Raw genomic sequence first — 25,743 nt, 5'->3', positions numbered from 1 at the left:
AATATGAAGATCCTAGGAATCAAACTCAGGCCATGAAGGCTTGGTGGCAAGCACCTTTACCCATAGAGCCATCTTGTGGGCCCTTAGATAAAATTCTCGAAGATACAGACTGCGTATTAAATAAACAAGGAAGGAAGGAACAGACAAACGGAGACGCTTTAGTGGTGCATGTGAGCCCCGCCCCTCTGCTGTAGGAGGAGAGGATGGGGAATCCTGCTGGGCAGAGGAGAAGTCTCTGAACTCAGAGCAGAGTCTGGGTGGGGGGAGCTTCTAGCTCCAGGCTACTCTTTGTGACTTTCATCCTGGAGGCTCCAGGCTGAAGGCACGGAATCCCCAGGGCGGAGCTGACTGTGTGGTTGCATTCCTGTGTGTTCACGTTTAGTAGGTGATTGGTATGCCCAGAAACTGGGGCACTGACAACCATGAGGGAACCGTGAGGGTTGGTTGTCTGATGCCCAGGGGTCCCTGCCTATGCTTGCCCCACAAGAGCCTGCATCAGTCTTGAAAACACACAGAGCCTCAGCTAAGGCCTCCCCCTTAGCCCTTCTGGGGAGCTTAGCTGTAGGTGTAATCTGTGCTACTCACAAGGCAACCTCAGCATTCAACGCCATTGCTAACTCTCTGTGTCTATGAGTGGATTTAAAGATGGACGGGAAATAAAGGGTCGGGAGACTCAGTGGTGCTGCCAGGGACTCCAGGGTACAGCTGGGCTCTGTCTATGTCAACCAGGCTCACACCTAATGATATCAAACTCCCATCTAAGATACCCTTTCCAGGTGGGAAGCCAAACCACCATCTTCCCTCACCCCCAACCCCCTGCCGAAGCCTCTTATATTCCTTACCCTCTGGGCTACCACTAGGGACTTCCTGGGGATAGGCATTGAGAGGCTTGGAGAGGCTGAGGGGTTGATCAGGCCCCTTGTGCTGGGGTGAACATACTGACTGGCCCCTTGGGAAAGAGACTTCAGGAAACCAACCGCCTATTTCAGGTGACAACTTCCCTTGAAGCTCCATCTCAGGAGAGGTCCGGTTGGCTTCGAAATTGTCCACAGACCGGGTGGGACCTTTGTAAGGCAGGAGTGTCTCCTCCCCCTTCACCCTTCTCCTTTTCTCTTCTTCCTCGTCTTCTTCCTCCTCCTCCAGCACGGGTTACAGCCCCGCTCTGGCCACAGTTCATCCAGAACTTACTGATGCTATTGCCGCTTCAGAGGGTAGACACACAAGGGGCTGGTGTGGCGTGATCCACAGTGCCACAAAAATGACTCCCGGTTTCTTCTGTGCTTTGGAGGCAGCAGGGGCATCGCCTCAGCAGAGCTGCTTGTGGTGTTGAAGCGAGGAAGACGTAGTTGGCTCATGAAATTCTTATGCTCGCCCGTCTCCAAAAGCAGCAGGCAAATCTGAGCTCTGACCCACTTAAGAAACGGAAGCAGGCTGGCGGGTAAGGACCTTTAATCCCAGCGTTTGGGAAACAGAGGCAGGCAGATCTGTGTTGGAGATCAGCCTGGTCTACAGAGCAAGTTCCAGGACAGTCAGAGCTACACAAGAAACCCTGTCTCAGGGGGTTAGGGGGGATCTGAGTGGCTGGGATGGTCCCAAAGTCCCTAGTTCCAAGGTTGGAGTTGGTGAGAGTGGGGTGGCCAGAGCCCTCTTACAGTTTAGAGGAAGTTACATATGCTTCCAACCGTGAACTTTGTTAATGTTTCAAAACAGAGCGGGGAGTGAATTCCTTCTGCCAGAGAGATCAGAGGACTGGTGCTTACAGGAAGAACCAGGCACCCCAAGCTGGTTCAGCAAAGCCACTTGGTGGCCTGAAGAGCTGTGCCCAGATGCCTGACTCAGAGGAAGAGAGAGCCAGTTGAGCCCCAGCGTCCGTCCGGGCTGCTTCCTGACCTAAGAAGACACACACACACACACACACACACACACACACACACACACACACACACACACGCAGCTCGGACACTCCCACTGCTGAGGCCAAAAACTCACAGCCTGGCCAGCCGCACCTTCCCCGCCCCAAATCCTTCGGGAGGGACGAACAGCAGCTTCTTCTTCACACTGTAAGCCAAGCATCAGAACAAAGGCAGCCTTGGCTGATGCTTGGCGCTCGCTGCCCACCTCACTCAGCGGAAGATTTAAGGAGACACAGAAGCAATTTCAAAACGTTAAATACTTTTTTTTTTCAATCGAGTCACCTTCCATTTTTGGCTTTTGACTCCACTCCCAGCTGTATCTCAGGTTGGGGGAGGCAGGGCTTTTTGTTCTGTTTTGTTGGTTTTTGTGCTCCCCACCCCCATCCTCCCGTGTGCTTTGAGTGGTTAAAGAAGCATCCTCAATACATCACGGTACCGGCAGACTCAGGTCCTGAGGGTGACCCTACTGATATTAGCTTTTGGGAAACAGTGGCTGCGTGTGTAACACAGGGTCTAAGGGGGACCTGACACCTCAACGTCAGGACTCCTGTCTGTCCAAGGATTTGGCTTGGTGAGCTTGGCATTCGCTCACACGCTGTCTGGCGATGTTCCCTGAGCGTCTGTGAGCGGAGGTGAGCTGTGAGCCTCCTGTGACCAGGTCAGGGGACACAGCCTAAGCACCCAGCGTGCTCCCACACAACCCTTACAGACCCCACTGCCACCCCTGAGAACGTGCCACCCCGAATCCCTCTCCTTTTAAAACTTGATATTTTATGAGAGACACTGCACACCAACGGACTGGCTCTGTGCTGTGACTGTCAATCACATTGCCTTGCTGGCCCTGCCTCTACCAGCCCTGTGAGCTCTTATTGTCCCTTGGAAAGCATTTCGATACAGAACAAGGAATAGCCGTTCTGTGTGGGTGCCCTTGCCCCCTGAGGACACTCTCCTCTCCAGAGCCACTGTTTTGCACTCCACCTACCCTGGGAAGAAGGACAGCCACAGCCCATTTCGGGGCAGCTTCCCTCCCTCTCCCCACCTCCATGATCTTGGCTGCCATTCCCAGCAGCCGCCTCCATGGCAGGAGGCCACTGAGCTCCTACCCTGTCTAGACAGCCACTGTGCCAGCCATTGCCGGGCTGACCCGGCTGTCTGTGAATGCACGTGTACACGGCTGTTAATTACCCCAGAATGTCTGCCCCAGCTGCCGCTGGAGAAATGTAGGTCATCTGGGTACAGCGGTGACCACCAGGGATCAGGGTCACCATGGCCAGGGATCTGGCCCACAGGGGCCAAGGCACTTACTTCACAGTATTTTGCACATTTTAAGCCTTAGGCAAGTGGCTTTTGGCAGCAAAGACTAGAACAGTGTGGCCGTGTGCATCTTAAATACAACCTTTCCTGTGGCCATCTTTCACAGAGTCAGAGCCTTCTATGAAGCAATTTCCCTGGAACGGTCAGTTCCCCGCTGCAGCAGCCTTAGTGGGAAGGTCCTGGATCTCACAGCAGCCTAATGCAATCTCGTCTCACGCTTACACGCCAAGGTTCAGAAAAGCTACACAGCGCCCCACGGTAACAAGTGACTTACGCTGGTCTCGTTGCCCCTGTGGTAAAGTCTACGTGTTAGTCCCCTGGTATCTCCTCCATGCTTGATCCAAGTGTATAGATGGGAGAACTGAGGGTCCACGGGGGCCAATCACAAAGCAAGTATGATTCACATGAGTCGTGCTAAAATCCGCACCGGGGGGTCAGGGTCTACCGCTGGTTTGAATAAGTCATCTGGACTTAGAAAATATGAACTAAGAACTGTGGCTTCAAAGAGACCCCCTCAGCAAGAAAGGGCGGCCAGGCCAAGAGGTGGCTCCAGGCAGTCTCTGAAAGCCAAAACTGCAGTTCCCAAGATACTCATCCGCCTGCATCCTCCCTCTACACACCTTGCCCCAAGTTAAAGAGAGAAAAATCAAGGGCTGGAGGGACAGTTCATCAGGTAAACAGGCTTGCTGTGCAGGCCCTCGGGATCCATGTGGAGGAGAGGAGAACCAGCTCTGACCTCCACATCACAGTACAGACGCCTGTACTTACACGTCACACGCTGATGTTGACGATGATGATGAGGATGACCATGATAGAGCTGCTGCTGATGATTGGTGATTGGTGGTTGGTGATTGGTGATCGATGACAATGATGATGATGTTGATGATGATGACGACGACGATGAGGATGACGATGACGATGATAAAGACAGTGGTGACAAAACAATAAAGTTTTAAAACTCAGGTGGAGGGCATAACTTGGTGGGTAGATTGTTACCTAACATGTGAAGCCCTGGTTTGAACCCCAATACCACACAAACTAGGGTGATGGCCCCTGCCTGCAATTCCAGCAGCTAAGAGGTAGAGGCAGGAGGATCAGAAGTTCAAAGTCATCCTTGACTTCATAATGAGTTGGAGGCCAATCTGGGCTCCACAGGACCCTGCTGTATAAACAGAAAGAATCCCGTAGTGTGATGGTTTGTCTATGCTCGGCCCAGGGAGTGGCACTATTACAAGGTGTGGCCCTGTTGGAGTAGGTGTGTCACTGTGAGTGTGGGTTTTAAGACCCTCATCCTAGCTGCCTGGAAGTCAGTCTTCTCCTAGCAGCCTTCAGATGAAGATGTAGAACTCTCAGCTTATCCTGCACCATGCCTGCCCGGACGCTGCAATGTTCCCACCTTGATGATAATGGACTGAACCTCTGAACCTGTAAGCCAGCCCCAATGAAATGTTGCCTTTTATAAGGCTTGTCTTGGTCATGGTGTCTGTTCATAGCAGTAAACCCTGACTGAGACTCCTAGCTAGCTACTTTGGAAGACTTGTTCTTGGAGCATGATTTTCATCTGGACACCTGACAGCAATGACGGTTTGTGAACTGGCTGTTTGCAGAAAACTTTGGGAAAACACAAGGTTGTGGCACTTCAGTCCTGATTCCAAATGGTGTCTGGGAGGGGCGGCGAGGAGGCTGGGTCAGGCTGCACCCCAACAGTGTGCTACACAGATGTTAAAACACACAGGAGCTGGGGACTCGGCTCAGTAGGTAAAGGTTTTGCTGCTTAAGCATAAATTCGGAGTCCCAGCACCTTATGAAAGGCATGGGGGCGGGGGGTGGGGGTGTGCACACAAGTGACTCCAGCATCGGGAGCATTGGAGAGAGGCTGTTTGAGTTGCTGCTGTACTGCAGTTTTAAGCGTGACCAAGGCTACTTATAGAAGGGAGGGTTTGTTTAGGCCTCTGGTTCCAGAGGGATAAGAGTCTATCATCACCAGAGGGGAGCTGCAGCAGAAACGGCAAAAGTCCTCTGGAGCAGCACGCTGAGACCTCCCTTCTGAACCACAACCACAAGCTGAGTGAGGGATCCTGGAATGGAGCATGGCTTTGAAACCCTAAGGCCCACCCTAGCAACATCCTGTAGCAAGGCTGGGTATACTCTAAGCCTCCTCAGACAGTGCCATCCACCGGGGACCAAGTATTTAATACCTAAGACTGTGGCCAACAGGCTTATGGAGTAGCCATGCTAGCCAAAATGGCTAGCAGAAGATTCGGGAGGATGGGGAGGAGAAGCCCATATAGACGGGGACGGGGAGGGATTGGGAGGATGTTGGCCCGGAAACTGGGAAGGGAAATAACAATCGAAATGTAAATAAGAAATACTCAAGTTAATAACGATAATATATATATACATACATACATACATACATACATATACACATACATACATACATACATACATACATACATACATACATACATATGTATATATGATGGCGAGGAATTGGAGAAAACATCTGAGGCTTACCTCCAGCCTCCAAATATGCCCAGGCTCACACAGGTATACACACACACACACACACACACACACACACACACACACACACACTGAGAGAGGGAGGGAGAGAAGGGGGGTGGAATCCTTGGACACTCAGGTGTTCACCTTCTATTCTGCCGTGAATATGTGACTAGGCTGCACTTGTGCCCTTTCTGCTCTCTCTGCGGCAGGCTGTGTTTTAAGAGGACACTTACCTGAGGGTGTCTTTGTGCCCAGTTCCAGACATAATGGGAATTTGCCCTTGGCTTTCGATGGGCATTTTAATACAGAACATGGTATCCTGAAAGAACCGGGCCAAGAGATGCCAACAGCTGGGGGGATGCCTCTGCCTTAGGTAATGGGAGACATAGTGTTGGCCTCAGCTTGCCTCTCAGCCCAATGCCATGCAAATCACAAGCCTCCTCAGTGAGCCCCTGAGCCCTGGCTGTTATTAGTCTCCCCCATTTTTCTGTGGGAGTACATGAGGCTCAAAGAGACCCCGTGCCATCCCTGGCTGGGGCCACCTGTGGCAGAAAGCAGGTTGTGAACTTATAACCCTAAAGCCGAAGCATCTTCCCCGAGGACTGAACCTCTAAGTGCTTCTTATAGCAACTGGGGTGGGGGTTGGGTGTAACTGCCCCTTTCACGGAAGGCTTGCCCTGTGTGGGAAACTGAAGCCAGCAAATCGGACTTGCAGAGCTTCAGGGAAACCAGACAATGCAGCCTCCTGCTGGTCCATTCCACCCCAACTGTTCCAAATGTCTCCCTCCCTCCGGTCACCAGAGTAAGCGACAATCGATCTTAGAGCTTCTTTCTCTAGGACAGCTCCCTGATCTGACACCTACAGAAAGGCAGGAGGGGTGGCAGCAGGAAGCCACTGCCTGGCATCCTACAAGCCCTCAAGGAAAGTCAGCCCCAGCTGGAATTAGGACCAGATTATGTTGGACCGTGAACCATACATAGTTCCTTCTCATGGTCTTCGAGAACCATCTGGAGGGAGCCAAGGTGGGGAGTGCAGGCACAAAGGGGTGCACACACCATGGTACACAGAGTCATGGCTTGGAGGGTGCCGTGTTCCATGCATGGCTGCTGAACTGCTGGGACTTGCCTGGGAGGAGGAGTTGTGTGTGGCGGCTGCCGTGAGCTATGGCCACGAGAGTGGCGAGAGCCAGGCTTCTGGGAAGTCTGACCAAAGTGTTCTCCTTGTTCACACTCAGTGCTTTGTGATCTCTTCAGAGTGAAACGTGACCTGTGTGGGTCACCACACCTTAAGGGCAAGTCATATCTGGTTCTAGTCTCTCTTGTGACTATCTCTGTTTCTGCCTCAAGGGGCAGAATCCACAGAGAAGATCATTTTTAAGCCTTTACTGATGGGACCGAAGAGACCCAGTAAAGGAGCCCAGGTGATACTTCTGGGCTGCTCTAGGAAGCCTGTGCCCACTCAACCCAACCCAATGGCACACACACACTCATGCATGCATACAGGCACTCACGTACACATGCACACTTGCATATGCACACTAACACACATGCATGCACACATGCACTCACACACTTGCACATACATACACAAACATACATGTGTGCGCACATGCATGTATGCACATGTGTGCACAAAAATGCGTTCCCACATGTGTGCATGTGCGCACACACATGTACTCAGACACTCTTGCACACACATACTTATGCACTTGCACATGCATACAAGCATACATGCATGTATACATGCATACACACAAACTAGTATACACATGTACACACTTGCACAAACATACACATGCACATATGCACACATGCACACGCATGTGCACACACTCATACAAGCACATGCACTCACACATGCACACGTGAACACACACACACATACACACAGAGTTTCTAACTCTTGTGGGTTCAGGGTAGGTCTAGATGCCTCATCTCCTAGGGATTTAGAAGCCCAGAGTGGGTGGATCTCAGATCTCAGTTGATCACCTTCCTGGGCAAGTTGTCTGACACTGAAGATGTGTCTGTGAAAACATACCTCTCCTCAAACCCAGAAGATGCCCTTCAGGTGCCTGAGCTGACCCGGGGAAACCACAGACAGCAAGCTGTTGAAAGGAGACAGGAAGCCACTCCGTAGAGACACCCCCACCCCCACCCTAGCTGCTGACAGGCTGAGTAGAAGTGAGGAGGCTTCGCCTGTCGGATTAATTAAGGGTGGCGGTCTCATTAACCGCCGGCTGACCTCGGAAGTGCAGGCCCACTGGGTGGGCAGCACGGTCCAAGGTCGTTAACAGTGATGTGTGTGGATTCATCAGAGAGACAGCCATCTTCCTTCAGGCCTGGCTTCAAACCGAAAAGGCCTTTGGCCTCTGGCTCTCCGTGGTTACTGGTTTATGAACAAGGAGAGTCTAGCTGTGGGCTCAGAGGGGCCCCTCTGGGGAGCATGAGAAAATATCGTTACCAGCCACAGCCTGGTCTGCGAACGTCTCAGCAAGCAGGGAGCTGGAGGACAGGTCCACCACATAGAAGTTCCCATTGATCTTTTCTTCCAGTCTCTCTGACTTCTTTGTGGTACTGCGTATCGAACCCCATGCACACCAGGCAAGCAAACATCCTACCCATGAGCTCTCTCCCAGCCTTCCTTGAGTTTTAAGATAAAACTCACGCTGTTAGGTACTTACACATGCTCCACACTTTCTGGTGCCATCTGGAGTCACCCACCAGAGTTCTGGGAGGCTGGCCCTGTGGAGACCCCATTCCGTGGATGGGCAGACTTAGACTCGGGACAGCCCTGAACTGGGTCAGAGACAGATGCAGAGCAGAAGCCCCAGAGCTGGGTTTCACGGCTGTGATTATCTGTGAGAGATAGGGTTAGCAGAACTTCCTGGTCATATAAGCTTCCAGATACATATGGGAGCTGTCTGTGGCCTTTCCAAACAGACATGTTCAGAAGCTCATCAGCCCGAGTTGGTCTCTGCTCGAGCCTTGCCCTGCTCTGCAGACGAGCCAGCATGGGCCCTCTGTCAGAATGCATCCTTTGAGAACTAGTGAGGAGGACTGAGTGGGGAGATGGAGCTCACCTGCTGCTTTTGGGACTTCCCTCTCCTGGCTTGCTTAAATTAGGTGGTGTTTGTTTGCATTTCAGACCAGGATGTCATCCACTCAGTTTCAGTTTAAGCTCACCAGTTCTGGTTCCTTTTAGCTCCTGTGAGCGCTCTGCTCTGCTCTTCCTCTGTTGAGGGGTTCTCCTCCCCCCAGAGGACAGCTACCTGTCACAGCTGCTGGATGGAATTCAGACGGCCTAGGTAGACTGGAACTCTCAAGTGGGGAATGAGTGACTTTAGTCCAGGATAGCTCACGGATAGTGCAGGATGGCTCATGGACACTTGGGCTGTTAGTAGCACCAAAATACTCACTGACCATTCCCTGAAGTTCAGTTTTAGGCACTGTATGTTTTTATTTGCCATTCGGCTTCTGTGCCACATGGCTTGGAGGGGGTGGGTAGCTGGGCTTCAAGCATCCCTGCCTGACCACATGAGGATTGGGCAGAGTTGGTTACGATGATCCTGATGCAGTTGCTTGCAGCTCCAAGTCCGTTTCTGCTGCTCCCAGGTCTGCTGCCCCCCCAAAACCCTTCTGTTGTTGTATGCTGTGGGAGACAGAGGGCCACAGAGGGGCAGAGACCCACCCAGAGTCACGGATCCCTAAAGCTCGTTCCGCTACCCCACAAGATGTATCTCTTACAACTGAGACACACAAGGTCCCCGTGGCCCCTAATCTTCCCCCAGCCTGAGATAGACCACTCCTTCCCCCTACCTAGCTCAGACTTCCGTCCTTCCACCTCAAATCTGGGGTTTGTGTCAGCATCGCCACCCCTGATCAGTTCCTAGGGAGACCCTGTGCCTTCTGTAGTCGTGAGCCTGGAGTTGGCTCGTGAAACAATGATCCAGGTCTCCCCAGCATCTCCAGGGAGCTTTCTGGGCTTCTCACTTTTGGCTGCATCCCCTACCTTAACCACCGTCCCTTGTCATCTCCAGAGGCCAAGAGACTTAATGGTGGTCATATGGTCCCCATGGACAGGATTGTCTGAATCACTTGGTGCCCTCGTGTTTCATGGACAGAGAGTGGCTTGGCCCTGCCCACACCTCCCCTCAGAGCAAGCAGCTTTGCAGGCCCGAGCCCCCCAGTCTGATTTTGCCCTTTCATTCTGTGTGGCTGGCCTTAATGGGAGTCAGAGGGTTTGCCAGCTTCTAGCCGTTTCTGGAGAAGTTCCAAAAGTCACTCCGCAGAACTCAAACATCAGATGTGTGCTCAATCATTGGTTGTGGCTTTGCCCTGGATCTGTAAAGCCTTGTTCCAAATCGAAGATAAGCCAGTCTAGGGCTGGGAGGTGATTGCTGCATCAAGCATGTGGACCAGAGTTCAGATCCCCAGCACCCACGTAAAAAGCCCAGGGCAACAGTGCACATCTGTCATCTTTGTGCTGGGGTGGGGTATGGGGTGGGGCAAGATAGCAGATTCGGTGAGGCTCGGCTTCCCAGTCTAACCTAGTTAGTCTAGTCTCAAAGACCAAGATGAAGGGACAACTCCTGAGGACAGTTCTTGAGGCTGATGTCTGGTCTCTAAATGTGCATGCATGTGCGTACAACCATACCCACACCTGCACACACATAGCCGAGAACCAGAAAGCACACCTATACATGTACTGCACAAACACACACCCTACACACATGCGTACATGCATATCCCACACACAGACATACAAACTATATACACACACATGCATATATATACATATACATACATACATAAAACACACTACATACAGACAGACAGACACACTGCGTACATGCACACCCCATACACAGAGACACACATGGACACACACCCTACACACATGCACAGCCCTGAGCAGATACACAGACACATTCACGAACACTCCCTACACATGTACACCCTACACAGAGAGACACACAGACACCACACGCGCATGCGTGCTGGGTCTGTGGAGGTGGGAGCTTACTGTATATCTTCCGCTCCTACATCTCTGTCTAGCAGGAAATAGCAGGACTAAAACCCTCCCACCTGCCCCCTGACCAGCCACTTTCTCCAGGTGACGTCCCTTCACAACCTCTATCACCGCAAACTGCACCACAGAGAAGCAAGTTCACACATTCTTGAGCCTGTGGAGGGGTCTCAGACTCAAACTATAGTCCTTGGGGACAAAGAACCCGGGTTCACACCTCCAAATAAGGACACATGCACTTTCCAACTTACTAAAGGAGACTGCTCACCTACATCACACCTGCTGCGTCCCACCCAGGTCCCTGGTGCCCACCGTGTTGACTGTCTTTAAGGTTTTTCTTCTTAAGAGAGGGTTTAAGTATACGCCTCCAGTTGAAGCCAGGGTGAAGGCCTGCCTGAACCCACCTGGACATCAGAAAGCCCTGCTTCTCCTCTCCCAACCTCTTCAGCTCAAGGCAAAGGGACACTCGCAGTCTCAACTCTCCACACTCCTCTGTGGTGGCCTCAAAGATTTAGATAGATGTCATGGGCGTTTATGAGAAAGATTTTGCTCTCCTGTAAAAGGCCATGTTCTTGGCCTTCATATCAGGAAAACACTGGTAGCAGGCTTCCAGATCACGGGGCCACCAACAAGAAGTACTATGGAGATGAGAGCATCTGTCCTGCTGGTGTTGGCAACCCAGGCCCAGACAGACAGGCTCCAGGCTCTGTAATCTAAGAGAGCGGTGAGCTTCATGTGTTCAAGGCTCCAGTGCGAAGCTGGGGGTTCTGTTGCTTGTAGCCCCCAGGGCTCTCATGAACAGTAAGTTGCAATCTAGGCAATCCAGGTTCTGAGAAATGGACACCTTTGGCCCTCCGAAACTCGCCATATCAGGGTACACAGGACACAGGATGTGGCACTCATTTGTGTTACGGAGAGAGAGTACACTCACACCAGCAGTGGGTTTAAGACCTTAGCTCCCTGAGAGACAGGAAGTGAAGTCACACTCCGTTTACTCTGTGTCTTGACTCCTGTGGGGCCCAGTTCTTTCTACCTAGTGAGCCAGAGAAGCATATAGTCAGTGCTCCCAAGCCACTGAGACAGCTTCTCAAAGCTCAGGGTCAAACCCAGCAGGTCAGAACATGCCCAACAAGCTGTGGAGTGGTGTCATACAGCTGGCCTGGGTCCACACACTGAGCAGAAAGGCTGTGGAAGACAGCCAGTAGCAGCCTAGACTCTCTCTCTCATTGGTGGCCAGACCTTGTCTTCCCTAGGAGTCAGAGTCTTGCAGGCACTCTGAGCTTTGACCTAGCACTGAAATGTCCAGATCCCACGTGGCTTAGCTTGCAACACGGGACAGCTCAGCAGGCCTTCCAAATATGCTGTGCTGAGTGGCCGGCTACCTTGGTTACCCTGGACAGAGACTTTCAGGTGCGAGATGTTGCATAGGTAACCGGTCCCACGCTGTCCAAAGACTGCACCATGATATGCAAGGTGGGGCAAATAGCCCATGGCATCAGAAGTCAGTGCGCACTGGCAAAAGAATTGGCCCAGCACACACACCAATGAGAACAGCCAAACCTGGCCCAGCACACACACCAAGGACAGTTCCTCTGTTCACTCCAGACCTGGTCTGCAGCCTTGGCTATCTGAGGGACAATAGGAGTAGTAGTAGTAGTAGTAGAAGCAGCAGCAGCAGTAGTAGTAACAACAACAACAACAATAATAATGTATCACTTGCATAATATGTAAAGCCATTAAATGTGTGAATATTTTTATTATTATCATTATTCCGCCTCCCACCCACCTTAGTCTTATTCCTGCCCTGCAGGGCTAGAGAAAACAGGGTTCTCACTCCCCAGATGCAGCAGCAAAGACAAAGATGGGGACAGAATGAGGTCATAGGCTCTGGGCAACCTCCTGCGTTTGGGGACCTCCCCCTTCCTTCCAGTAGCCCTGAGCAGTTAATGACTCTCTCTCAGCTCCTTAACAGGGAGAAAAACCTGTGTGCTTCTCAGCTGAGTGCCCTTCATTAGTCTCATTTGTGCCTAAAGCGCAGCCCGGCCAGCCCATGTTAAGCAAAGAGGCCATTACCATAATGCCTTGTCCCTGTGGCCCCTGTCTCCTCCTAACTAGACAGGCGGGCAGGGGCATAATCACGTGCAGTTCCAGCCTCGGGCACACTGCCATCCCACAGGCTTTTATTCCCACCTCCCAGTGTGTCTGTGTTTTGAAGAAAATGACCCACATTTAGAATTTGGAAAGATTTAAATACTGCTCTGGTTCTGATAGCTCTTGAGCAACCCAGCCATGTGGCCTTGGAGCTTCTGACCCTGGGACAGTTAGCAGGGCCTGAGGACACATTGGCATCAGGTGCAGCAGGGTCAAGTAGGGTCGGCTGGTAGCAGCTCTGTGGCAGTCCCAATCCTATGTCTCAGCAGGAGCCTCTCAGGATCAGTTTGCATTATTTATTTACATATTTATTGTGGTGCTTGTGTGTGTGCGTGTGTGTGTGTGTGTGTGTGTGTCTGTGTGTGTGCATGGTTTGTATGTATGTGCATGGTGTGTGTGTATGTGCATGGTGTGTGTGTATGCATGGTGTGTGTGTGTGCATGCATGGTGTGTGTGTGTGTGCATGGTGTGTGTGTGTGCGTGCATGGTGTGTGTGTGCGTGCATGGTGTGTGTGTGTGTTTATGTGTATGGTGTGTGTGTGCATGCATGGTGTGTGTGTGTGTGCATGGTGTGTGTGTGCGTGTATGGTGTGTGTGTATGTGCATAGTGTGTGTGTGTGCATGGCATGTGTGCATGGAGTATAATGTGTATTCATGGTGTGTGTGTGCACGCATGGTGTGTGTGCATGTGCATGTGTATGTGCACAGTGTGTGTGAATGGTATGTGTGCATGGAGTATATGTGTATTCATGGTTTGTGTGTATGCATGGTGTGTGTGTGTGCATGGTGTGTGTGTATGTGTGTGTGTGCATGGTGTATGTGTATGCGCATGGTGTGTGTGAATGGAGTATATGTGTATTCATGGTGTGTGTGTGCATGGTATATGTGTATGTATTCATGGTGTGTGTGTATGTGCATGGTATGTGTGTGTGTGTGTTTATGTGCATGGTGTGTGTTTATGTGCATGGTGTCTGTATATGCATGGTGTGTGTGTATGTGCATGGTATGTGTGTATGTGCATGGTGCGTGTGTGTGCATGGTATGTGTGTATGTGCATGGTATGTGTGTATGTGCATGGTGTGTGTGTATGTATGTGTGTGCATGGTGTGTGTGTGTGTGGTGCGTGTGTGTGCATGGTATGTGTGTATGTGCATGGTGTGTGTGTATGTGCATGGTATGTGTGTATGTGCATGGTGTATGTGTGCATGGTGTATGTATTCATGGTGTACGTGTGTGTATGGTGTTTGTGTATGTATTCTTGGTGTGTGTGTGTGTGCATGGTGTGTGTGTATATTCATATTGTGTGTGTGTACATAGTGTGTGTGTGTATTCATGGTGTGTGTGTGTGCATGGTGTGTGTGTGTGTGTGTGTGTGTGTGTGCGTGTGTGTGTGTATACCATAATGTGAATCTAGAAGTCAGAGAACAACATTGTAGAGTCAGTTCTTACCTCCTGCCTTTACCTGGGCTCTGGGAATCAAACTCATCAAGTGCCTTCCCATCTGATCTGCCCCACAGGTCCCAGCTCTTTTATTATTGTAAGTTTTCCACCTCCACAAGTCACTCAGTTCCCAGCTGCTCCTGCAGGAAGGCTTTCTGCACCACAGGACCTCAGAGCAGGGAAAGGCATGGGCATCTGAGGGCCCTGGGCTCAAGCTTCAGAATGAGCTCTGGATCTCTGCAGCCTTGTGGAGAAGTGTGCAGTGCTGAAATGAGAACCACCCAGGGACAGCGGATTCCGCATGCCCTCCTGGGCATCCTAGAGAGCTGTGTGTGGAAACGTCCCTGTCAGAGGCCCTCCACATACGGATTTAGGAGGAAGTGTTCATTCTGATGTCTTTGGGTGAGCATCTCAGCGGCCTTGGAGGGACAAACAGAAGCCACTGGAGAGTGAGGCTCGGCTCACCGAGTTTCTATTTTCATTGTCAGAGCCAATATGATGGCAGAAAAAGGTGTCAGCATGCAGGTGCGTGGAGAGGAGCAGGCTATAAGCCATGTGTAGTGGTTGCCCCCTCAGGAGAGAGTGGGCTTAATATGAAAACAGCTGTGGTGTGCAGTTAGCATGCATTGCCCACTTCATCTGGGCTCTGCTTTTGTTTTTCAAAAAGATTAAAAATGTTTTTGCCTGTATATGTATGTATCTGTGCATATATATACATATATATACATATCTATATGTATATATATGTACATGTATATGTATATATTCATACATACACACACACAGTGTCTGTGGGGTCATGCACATGTGAGTATAAGTGCCTACAGAAACCACATATACAGAATCCCCTGGAGCTAGAGTTGCAGGCAGTTCTGGGTGCTCAGAACCAAACCTGGGTCCTCTGCAAGAGCAGTGCCTGCTCTTAACTGCAGAGCCATCTCCCCAGACCTCCCCTTTTCGTTTAATTTTGTTAAAAGGATCTTGTGGGCCCAGGCTAGCCTCAAACCAACTATGTAGTCTAAAATGGCCTTGAACTCCCGATCCTCCTGCCTGCACCTTCCTGAATGCTGAAATTACAGGAGTGTACCACTGCACCTGCAATATGAGGTGCTGGGAACTAAACCCAGGGCACCAAGAACACTAGGTAAAAGCTGGACTGACCAAGGCACGTGCTCAGGCTGCACATCTCATTTGAAAATGTATTCAGGAGGCAGTCGATGTCATCTCCGAGGAAAAGGTCCCTCTGTGTTGCTCCGATGAGATCAGCGATGACTCCCCAGGGTCCCAGGCCACTCCCTGAGTGAGAGAGCTCATCAAGAGATGTGTTCTGGTCAGGGTCTGCTGTGCTGTGTGCACCAGGCACAAAACTGCCAGTGGGCTTCCCAGTCCCGGTATAATATGAAACCCAGAAGCAGGGAATACAAGGGGTCTCCACGGCACTGTCATTTCCCTATGACAATTTGTTTGTGGGCACCAGGCTTGATGGCGGCATCAAAGTTTCACTGTCTAGACATTCTGTAATTCGTCATTTTTTGTAGTGTTGGGAATTTAATCTTTTTTCTTTAATGTATGTTGCTAGCAGCTATTTTTCATTTCCTGGTTATTTTCTTAGTCCAGTTTGCAAGAATGGAATTGCCAACTCAAGTATCTGAGTCCTTTTTAATGGATTTTTATGCACACAAGTACATAACATAAATGCACACACATGTGTGCACAATACATGCACACACACATGCGTATACACATACACATGCCACAATACAGGCACATGAGTGCACACACACTTAGTAACATAAACATATACATGCTCACACACATGCCGACATACACTCGCACAAGCGTGCACACACACACACACACACACACACACACACACACACACACACACCACACACAGTACCCCTCTGTAGGTTCCACAGTGTGGAGAGGAATCCTACCTTCCTCTGGTCTTCAGGACTGAATATCGGGGTTTTAAAGCCCTATGTTAAGCAGCTTTGGGATGGACTCTCGGTGTCTTAGGAATAACTGATTAACTCCAAACATAGGTCCAGAGACTTATGGTTCACAGGACAGACCACCCAGAAGTAAACATGGCAATTGGTTCCAAGGTTCGTCTTTTTCCAGTATCTTGAAGACAAGACCACCTACCAGTCTGAAGGCCTTGCACAAGCCAGCAGGCAAGGGAAGGCAGATGAGGGCAGGGGCTGGAGGCCTGAGTCTGGACCGCTGGTTCTCTGCTCAGCAAAGCAGCCTGCAGACATGCATAGCTGTAGAGTGGCCCAGAGCCAGGGTGAAACACCCTCTGCAGAGGGAGAGTCTGTGCTTTTCCTTCCTTCAGAGCTGTGTTTGCTGCCACCAGTGTCACTGGAAAAGTGTGCAATGCACACCCAAATCGTTAAATCTTATACATGTACCTTATGTTTTGTATAGATGCATAAACACCGTGCACACACATAAACTGATGCTTACCATAAACTGATTTATTGCCCTATCTACTCATAGCATACATGCGCATACATATATGGAGTATGCATTCATTGATAATGACATATATTCTTGCATATTTACAATTCCCTCTCCATGTCTTTTAGCTTTAATTAAAAGTCACAAGAAAGGGGGCTGGAGAAATGGTTCAGTGGTTAAGAGCACTGATTGCTCTTCCAAAAGACCTGAGTTGAATTTCCAGCATCCACATGGCAAATCACCACTGTCTGTGACTTCAGTTCCAGAAGGATTTGACGTGTGTGTGCACGTATGCGTGCACACACACACACACACACACACACACACACACACACACACACACACACACACAGCAGGAAGAACACCAACATTCACAAAAGAAAAATAAAAAAATCATTTTTAAGAATTTTTTAAAAACCACAAGACAATAAAAGAGAAGAAGTTTTTGGAGGACCCATTCCTTCTTTGTTAAGTGCCTTTTGAAGAAGTCCCTGCTTTCTTTAGTTCCCACTACCTGTCTAGTTGGCTGGAACGGCTTAAGGGACCCGTGCTGGGAAGATGGCCGCCAGGAGAAATTCACCTGGAGCTAGCACAGGCGCACAGCAGGTGGCTCCTCAGGACAGATCAAGTCCAGGTTGAAGGTCGACAAACTTTCCTCTGTGCTGACAGCACTCTAAGTGGCCAGTGTGCTTTTCTGTTACCAACAGTGCCACAGCCTTCAGGAGGGACCACGTTATATGCATGTGTCTGTAGCTGACAGTGTAGCCTGAGCCTGCTGACTTCCTTCTCCAGCATCATTGACTGGCAGTTGAGTTTGGCTTTCTGAGATCATCAAGGACTTGAGACAATGTATTTCCATGGGGCAGCTGCATAGTGAGGTTGTAAGTGTATCACTCCTTCCTAGGAGGGCAGGCTAAGCAGCAGCTGACCGGATCGACTTCCTCTTTAGGCAAAGGATGTAAAACGTCTTTCAGAAACGCACAGAAGGTCCTGATTGATCTCAAAGTCAGAAGAAATGGCCTGGAGGCCGAGGAAACTGTGTAGCTGACTTAAAGTAGGGTAATAGACAGGAACATAGAGGATCTCAAGGGTGACGGTTAATATTGTCACTCTGACAGGATGTAGAATCCCCTAAGAGACAAGCCTCTGGGTGTGATTATGAGGGAATTTCTAGATCAGATTTCTGTGATGGTTTGAATAAAAATTGTCCCCATAGGTTCATAGGCAGTGACACTATTAGGAGGTGTGGTCTCGTTGGAGGAAATTTGTTACTGTGGGCAGGCTTTTAAGTTTCAGATGCTCAAGGCAGGCCTAGTGGCAAACTTGTTTGTTTTTTTCCTGTTGCCTGCAGATCTGAATATAGAACTCTCAGCTCCCTTCCCAACACCATGCCTGCCTGCATGCCACCATGCGTCACACCATGATGATAATGGACTGCACCTCAGAACCTGTCAGCCAGCCCCTATTAAATGTTTCCTTAAGAGTTGCTGTGGTCATGGTGACTCTTCGAAGCAACAAAACCCTAAGACAGCTGAGGTGGGATTATCCATTTTAGTTCTGGGTGGGGTAGAACCACTCCATGGGCTGGGACGCTGGACTGAATAAAAAGGAGAAGGGGAACTGAGTACCAGCACCCACTGCTCTCTGCTTCCCGACGGTGGACACAGTGTGAGCACCTGCTTCCGGCACTGCCGCTGTGCCCTTCCCACCGTGATGGACCGTACCTTCAAACTAGGCTGCCATAAACCCTTTCTTCCATACCTTGTGCTGCTAGGTATGACATAATATAAAATAAGTAAGGGACACAGGAACCTGACATTTTGACTACATGGTTCTTGGAGCTTAGGAGTTGGTTTGAGAGAAATAAAGAAGATTGTGGAACTTCGGGCTAGGAAAGCCCTTAAAGATAGGAAACAATGGGTTGTGCTGGTGGCAGCCTGGAGTCCAAGAATGCCGAGGGAAAGGGGGACAATGGATACCTGGCTCACAAGTTACAGAGGGAAAAAGGACAATGAAGCTAATGACCATTTCTGTGATGTCCCAGCAAAGAACCTGGATGCATTCTGCCCGTGTCCTGGGCACTCAAGTAGATAGAACTTAAAGGTAATGGACTAATTTGCTTGGTGAATACACTTCAAGACCAGAGACCCCCAGTCTGTGATGTGACACCAAGAAAGCAGAGGGCAGCTTTACGGTACAGCCAACCGTAAGGTGCTTAAAGAGCCTCTGACTCTTAACGAGAAACAGCCCTGTGCTGGCACAGAAGGAAAGGTGCCCAGAGGGCAAGGCACACCAGTGAAGGCCCCCATGTTGGCAAAAATGCAAATATATTTGAAAAAGGAGAAAGAACAAACTAAGAATGTGACTCAAGGGGTTTCCTGCTGAGGAAAAAAAGCACCTAGAGAAGCATTTCCCCTGTGTGCAGCCTGCTGTGCTGTCCAAGGGCTCAAGCTCCCCTAGGAACACCATCTATACAGTTCTTAATTTACAGTCATGAAAGACACAAGAGTAGTGAGGTCTTCCTTCCATATCTCCAGATATGTCTTCCACATCTCTTAGCTTCCTGGCTAAGACAGGATAATACAAGGCAGGATCAGAACTCCGGTAAGGAGGCCCTGAAAGGCTTTTGGACAAAACTATGACGTTGAAGCTTCCAGGAGACTGGGGATGCCGGGACTGAGCAGTGTCTGCCTCGGACACAAGCATGGGGACCTTGAAGAGGAGCATCAGGCCACAGCTCCCTCAGCCAACCAGTCTGTGCCTCCAGTACAGTCTCAGAAGTTTGCACAGTCCTCACGGTAAGAAGAGAAACACCATCGACATTGACTGTTTGGGTTCTGCCATCCCTGGGACTCCTGAGGCAAAGTTCCCGGAGAGAGTGTGGTGCCCCTGTGAGAAACACCTTTGCCGCTGCAGACCAGGTTGCTGCCACCTTAGGCTGGGTTGCTTCAGAAGGGAGACTGGAAGAGTGTGTAGGGTGTGTGTGTGTGTGTGTGTGTGTGTGTGTGTGTGTGTGTGTGTGTGTGTTCGTGTGTGTGAGCCCGTACATGCATGTGTGCAATTGGGGAAAAAAATAACAGAACAGAAACCTTACAGGGCAGCTCCAGGAAGGAGAGAGAGAGAGAAGTGACACGTAAATGACTGCGGACGGAGGGGTGCAGGCTGCTGTCTGACCTCATGGGTATCTTTTAATAAAATAAATGAAAAAAATTCACAAAACCTCAGGGACATCAGAAAAGATGGGGAGCACATCAGCTTCGGAAAGGCTCCTAGCGCCAATAGGCTTCAAGATCAGGATCCCCAATTTCCACATGGCTCCCAGACCCACCAGGGCGGGGTCTGTGATTGTCCTGGTTTATTGCCCAGTTAGCTTTCCGGCTGTGTGGCCTTTGTCTCTTCCCTGTGATTGTACCCCGCTTCTTCTGGTTACCTCTCTCCTGCCATTTTTACTGTTTCTGGGCGATTATTACTGTGGGAAAACTGCTAATTAAGGTCAAAGTCTGGGGCTTCGCGTGTAATGAAGGACTCCCTTCATTAACAGGTTTTCCCCTTCTCTGACCTTGTCCAGGGAATTCTAAGGCTCCACACTCGCCTCTGAGAGAAATGACACACAGCACCAGTTAGCTTACCTTTTCTTGCTTCTGGTCAAACCTGTTCGGCTAGCATCTGAGAGGTATAACAGGTACCCTAAACCCCCAGCCAATGACCTTTACCCATCCTGGATGTCCCTACCCTCAGTCCCCCAAACCTTTATCATCACCATTTCAAACACCCTAAGTAAAGTTGATCAGCCTACTGACAAGCACTTCCAATGTGGTCACTTACCATAAGCACTCATGGGGCTTCCGGACCCCCTTTTCGATGTCTCTGCTCCCACTGCCCTTGTAGGCTGAATCAGCTGATGACCCACAAGAGCAGGGAGACCCACATATTACCAGCTCACAGGTGTGGTGGTTTGAATATGCTTGGCCCAGGGAGTGGCACTATTAGGAGGTGTGGCCTTGTTGGAGTAGGTGTGTCACTGTGGGTGTGGGCTTTAAGACCCCAGTCCTAGCTGTTTGGAAGCCCAGTCTTCTGCTAGCAGCCTTCAGATGAAGATGTAGAACTTTCAGCTCCTCCTGCACCATGCCTGCCTGGATGCTGCCATGCTCCTGCCTTGATGATAATGGACTGAACTTCTGAACCTGTAAGCCGGCCCCAGTTAAATGTTGTCCTTTATAAGAGTTGCCTTGGTCATGGTGTCTGTTCCCAGCAATGGGAAGCCTCACTAAGACAACAGGCAACGTTGAGAGCTCCTTGCAAGGAAACCTGAGTCCGTTCATGCGTCCACTCACCCAGTCTTTTATTCACTGTTTCTCGTTCACCAATGGGCGCAGGTGTTTGTCTTCTATGCTCTCACTCACTCAATTGCATGCCCCGGCTTTTCCGTTAGTTCATTCACTCATTCATTCATTCATTCATTCACTCATTCATTCATTCACTCATTCATTCACTCATTCATTCACTCATTCATTCATTCATTCACTCATTCATTCATTCACTCGTTCACTCATTCATTCACTCATTCATTCACTCATTCATTCACTTATTCATTCATTCATTCATTCATTCTTGCATGTGTCCGACACCATGTGCTCTCAGTGGACCTGCTCCATACAGTCTAAGGAAGAGAGACACAAGCCAGCATTTCCCATCCAAGCCAGAAGTGCTGAGGGACCAGAGCTTGGTCCGAGCTCAGGATTGTCAGGGATCCCTGGATATCCTGCCCTGATGCATTTGTCCTCTGTGGCACAAAGCATGGTGGGGGTTGTCAGCGAACTGAAGCAGTAACTGAACCCCCAGAAACTGAAGACCTGACCAGGACCGCAAAAGCAAGGACTACGGTAGGTAATATTTGCCTTTCACCTCAAAATGTAAGGGAGGTAGAAAACAGTCAGAGGTCAAGATGACTTTAAGGTAATGTTTGCAACCAACATTCAAGTAACAAAAATAACAGAACATCCACACTGTCAGCCAGGCAGGGCATCGCACTCTGAGCAGACTGAGCGAAGTCATGAGAACCACACGAATGCACAACAGAGGCCGTTTTCACCTGAAATTCCGGTATTATGTATTTCTGGAAGTTTTATTTTTCAGTTTTGCTTTCAAACATTGTCAATCTGGTTCCTTGAAGTTCAGACCTTCCCTTTGTGCCCAAGGCTAGTGCTTTCCTCTCTCCTTCCCCTAGTCCAATCTGGGCAAGCACAAGAGTAATGAGGTAGAGCCTAGACCAAAGCAGGGGTCTCAAGGTCATGTTTTTTTTTTTAGCCCGCAAGCAATGGGGAGCCATAGAGGAGCATATACAATCTTCATGGAGAGGACATCTCCAGAAACAACTTGCAGGGATCAGAGGGAGGATCAGAGGGATGAGGGAGATCTAGCTGGACTGGACTCATGGGTAACCAAGCAAGAAGCCAAGCATGGGAACGGCTTGGGGGATAAAGTGCTGAGTCAGAGGAATAAAGTGCTGAGTCACGAGGGAAAGTGTTGAGTAAGGCCAGGCCTGAGTGCACACCTGAACCTATGGACTAAAGGTCACACCTATCTTTCTGATCACTAATTGGTCAGTTATAGGCTCTGCAATGTTTTGAATGAAGATGGCCCCCATAGGCTCATAAAGAGTGGCACATTTAAGAAGTGTGGCTTTGGTGGAGTATGTGTGGTCTTGTTGTTGGAGTGAGCTTTGAAGTTTCAGATGCTCAAGTCGAGCCCAGTGCCACTCTTTCCTGCTCCCTGAGGATCCAGGTGTAGAACTCTCCCGTCTCAGAACCACATCTGCCTCATGCCTACATGCTTACTGCCATGCTGATAATTTACTAAACCTCTGAACCTGTTAGCCAGCTCCAGTTAAACGTTTTCCTTTATAAGAATTGTTATAGGGCTGCAAAGATGGCTCGGCGGTTAAGAGTACTGACTGCTCTTCCAGGGGTCCTGAGTTCAATCCCAGCAACCACTTGGTGGCTCACAACCATCTGTAATGGGATCTGATGCCCTTTTCTGGTGTGTCTGAAGACAGCAACAGTGTACCTACATACATGAAATAAATAAATCTTAAAAAATAAAAAATTAAAAAAAAAACAAAAATTGTTGTAATCATGGTGTCTCTTCACAGCAATAGGAACCCTAAGACAGACTCTGAAGGGGTAGACAGTGAATCTAGGTCTCAAATCCTGAACCTTTGGTACAGTTCGCAACACCCCAGAAACGTCAATAAGTCTTCTCAGAAGACAGGTTCGATGGAGGGACCTTCTATGTGGAGGTGGAGTCCTGGCAGCATTTGGGACTAAAAGTGTCCATATCTCAAATCCATATCTGCCTTGGTGTCTGAAATGTGTGTTTGCTAAGAATAAGAAATTCCCAGATGGTGGTTTGACCCACAGGCTTGGGTGAGTTGTGTGTAAGCTTGCTGATGGTCCTGATCGAGAACAGATGTTTCCAGGGGCTTGGTATCATCCTCAAAGTACTGAACACACACACACACACACACACACACACACACACACACACACACACAAACAAACAAACAAACAAACAAACAAACAAACAAAACAAAGTAGCAAATTATTTTATTCAGAAGCAAAACAGGATAAGTCAGATACCCTGCTTAAAAGTAGCCGTCTGAGCCAGAGTTCTCCAGAGTATGACTATTGCCTTGGGCTTCGTTTTGTGTATCTGGGAGGAAGAGGAGCTGGTTGTTAAGGGGCAGGGTGTAGTCAACAACAGCCAGTAAGTGGAGTTCCTGTTGTTAGATATGCCCATCCTTTCTTCCACCCTACCTATCCTTCTAGCCTTCAAGCCCATCCTTCCATTGTCCATCTTGGATCATCCATCTATTCTTCTATCCATTAATCCTTCCTTCTGTCACCTATCACCCATTCTTCTCATCTTCCCATCTATTCTTCAATTTTTCATCCTTCTATCATCCATCTATCCACTCACCTTTCCTTTCAGCCACCATTTCATTAGTCCACCCATCATCTATCATCCATCCACCCATCCATCCACGCATCATCCATCATCCATCCATCCATCATTCACTATCCACCCATCATCCATCCACCCATCATCCATCCATCCATCAGTCATCATCCACCCATCATCCATCCATCGTCTCTCACCCATTCATCCTTCCTTCCATTCATCCATACATCATCCATCCACCTTTCCTTTTACTATGTATCCATCCATTCTTCCTTCAGTTCATCATTACACACACGCATCAATCCATTCTTCTTTCCTCCCCTCCCTCCCAACCTCCTTCCTTTCTCCCCTCCCACCCTTCCTTCCATCATCCCTTCATCCTTCTATATATCCACCCACATATCCACCTGCCCATTAATCCATCCAATCATCTTGTATATTATGAATTACCCCAAAGAGTTTTGTATCTTGTGGAAGTGTATGTACTTTGGTCTTTTACATTTAGAATCAGTGTGTGTGTGTGTGTGTGTGTGTGTGTGTGTGTGTGTGTGTATGTGTGTGTTTGTATACATGTGTGTCTTTGTATGTGTGTGTGTCTGTGTTTATATGTATGTTTATATGTTTTTGTATGTGTGTATGTTTGTGCGCTCATATGTGTGTTCATATGTATGTTTGTATATGTTCGTATGTGTGCATATGAGTATGTGTCTGTTTTGAGAACATTTTTTATCTACCCTCTCATTAACAGAGAGTAAACACTGACCAGCTTCAAGAAGATGCTGAGAGTCTAGTTATCTAGATGGGATCCCAACAAAACTGAACGTGTGTGTATGTGTGTGTGTGTGTGAGAGAGAGAGAGAGAGAGAGAGAGACAGAGAGACAGAGAGAGAGACAGAGACAGAGACAGAGAGACAGAGAGACAGAGACAGAGAGAGACAGAGAAAAACAGAAAGAGACAGAGACAGAGAGAGACAGAAACAGAGAGAGACAAAGACAGATACAGACACAGAAAGACAAAGAGACAAAGACAGAGACAGACAGACAGACAGACAGACAGACACACACACACACACACACACACACACACACACACACACACACAGAGGACCCCTGAAGGGCAAGAGGGATTGTTTTCCCACTCGCTCACATGGGCTCAGCCCTGGTGGCTTCTGGAGGGAGATGGCGGTAGGAGGGGGCTCCTGTGAGAACCCAGCCCTCAGCCTGGCCATCAGCAGAGAAACCAGACACAGATGTCAAATCTGTACAGCAAATGTGAGACTATTTAGTACAATTTAGCAGAAACGAGTCATCCTGCAGACATAAACATTTTAATCAGAGTGACAATTTATTCAAACAATTTGACAATGCTTACACATGCAGAGCAGATGGGCCCGGGTGGGGGGCCAGCCAGTGAGCTGGTGGGGGAGGGGAGCCCTTGCAGTGGCTGGTTATCTCGTGGTGTGGGTGGGGGCAAAGTGGAAGATAAGGGTCTCCTTTCTTCACACCGAGTAGCTATTCCTGAAATAACCTCTGTTTACCCCTCAGAAGCACCTGGCTGCATCTCAGATACCTCTGGTGTCTCAAACTACTGGGAGCTGAGAAACTGGTGGCAAGAGGCATCTCACTCACCTGGAGAATATTTGCTAGAAGCTTGAGGAGGGGCAGCTTCCGGTAGGCACTGGGTGCTGAGTGTCTGCAACACAGGTGTGTGCACACACCACAAGGTGTGTCACCAACTCTGTCAGCAAAGCCTTCTGGCTGCCGGGGTCCAGAGCTCTCTGGCTTGGCCCAGAAGCAGTGCCTTGCAGATGAGGATTTGGAAGGGAGCAGGTTGTTTGGAAGGTAGTGCCAGGATGTTCTTGGAGGGCTGGAATGGGAGGGCAGGAAGACCCAACAGGTCAAGACCCCTGCAGGCAGCTTGACCTCAGATAAGGGGTTGGTTGGGGACAGCCTTCAACCAGCTTTCAA

General features: G+C 49.5%; 1 long non-coding RNA gene across 1 annotated transcript; it reads right to left on the bottom strand.

The window, feature by feature from the left end:
- Window positions 1–2,160: 2,160 nt before the first annotated feature.
- LOC147995850 (uncharacterized) lies at window positions 2,161–8,958 on the bottom strand. Its single transcript, XR_015684067.1, has 3 exons — window positions 8,816–8,958; window positions 8,417–8,591; window positions 2,161–4,050 (listed from the first exon to the last, which is right to left on the bottom strand). It is a non-coding gene; the product is annotated as an uncharacterized LOC147995850 (long non-coding RNA).
- Between the last annotated feature and the right edge of the window lie 16,785 nt (window positions 8,959–25,743).

The sequence above is a fragment of the Rattus norvegicus genome, chromosome 3 (assembly GCF_021556685.1).
Source record: "Rattus norvegicus strain SHRSP/BbbUtx chromosome 3, alternate assembly SHRSP_T2T, whole genome shotgun sequence".
NCBI lineage: Eukaryota > Metazoa > Chordata > Mammalia > Rodentia > Muridae > Rattus > Rattus norvegicus.
This window is presented reverse-complemented; position numbering and strand designations above follow the sequence as displayed.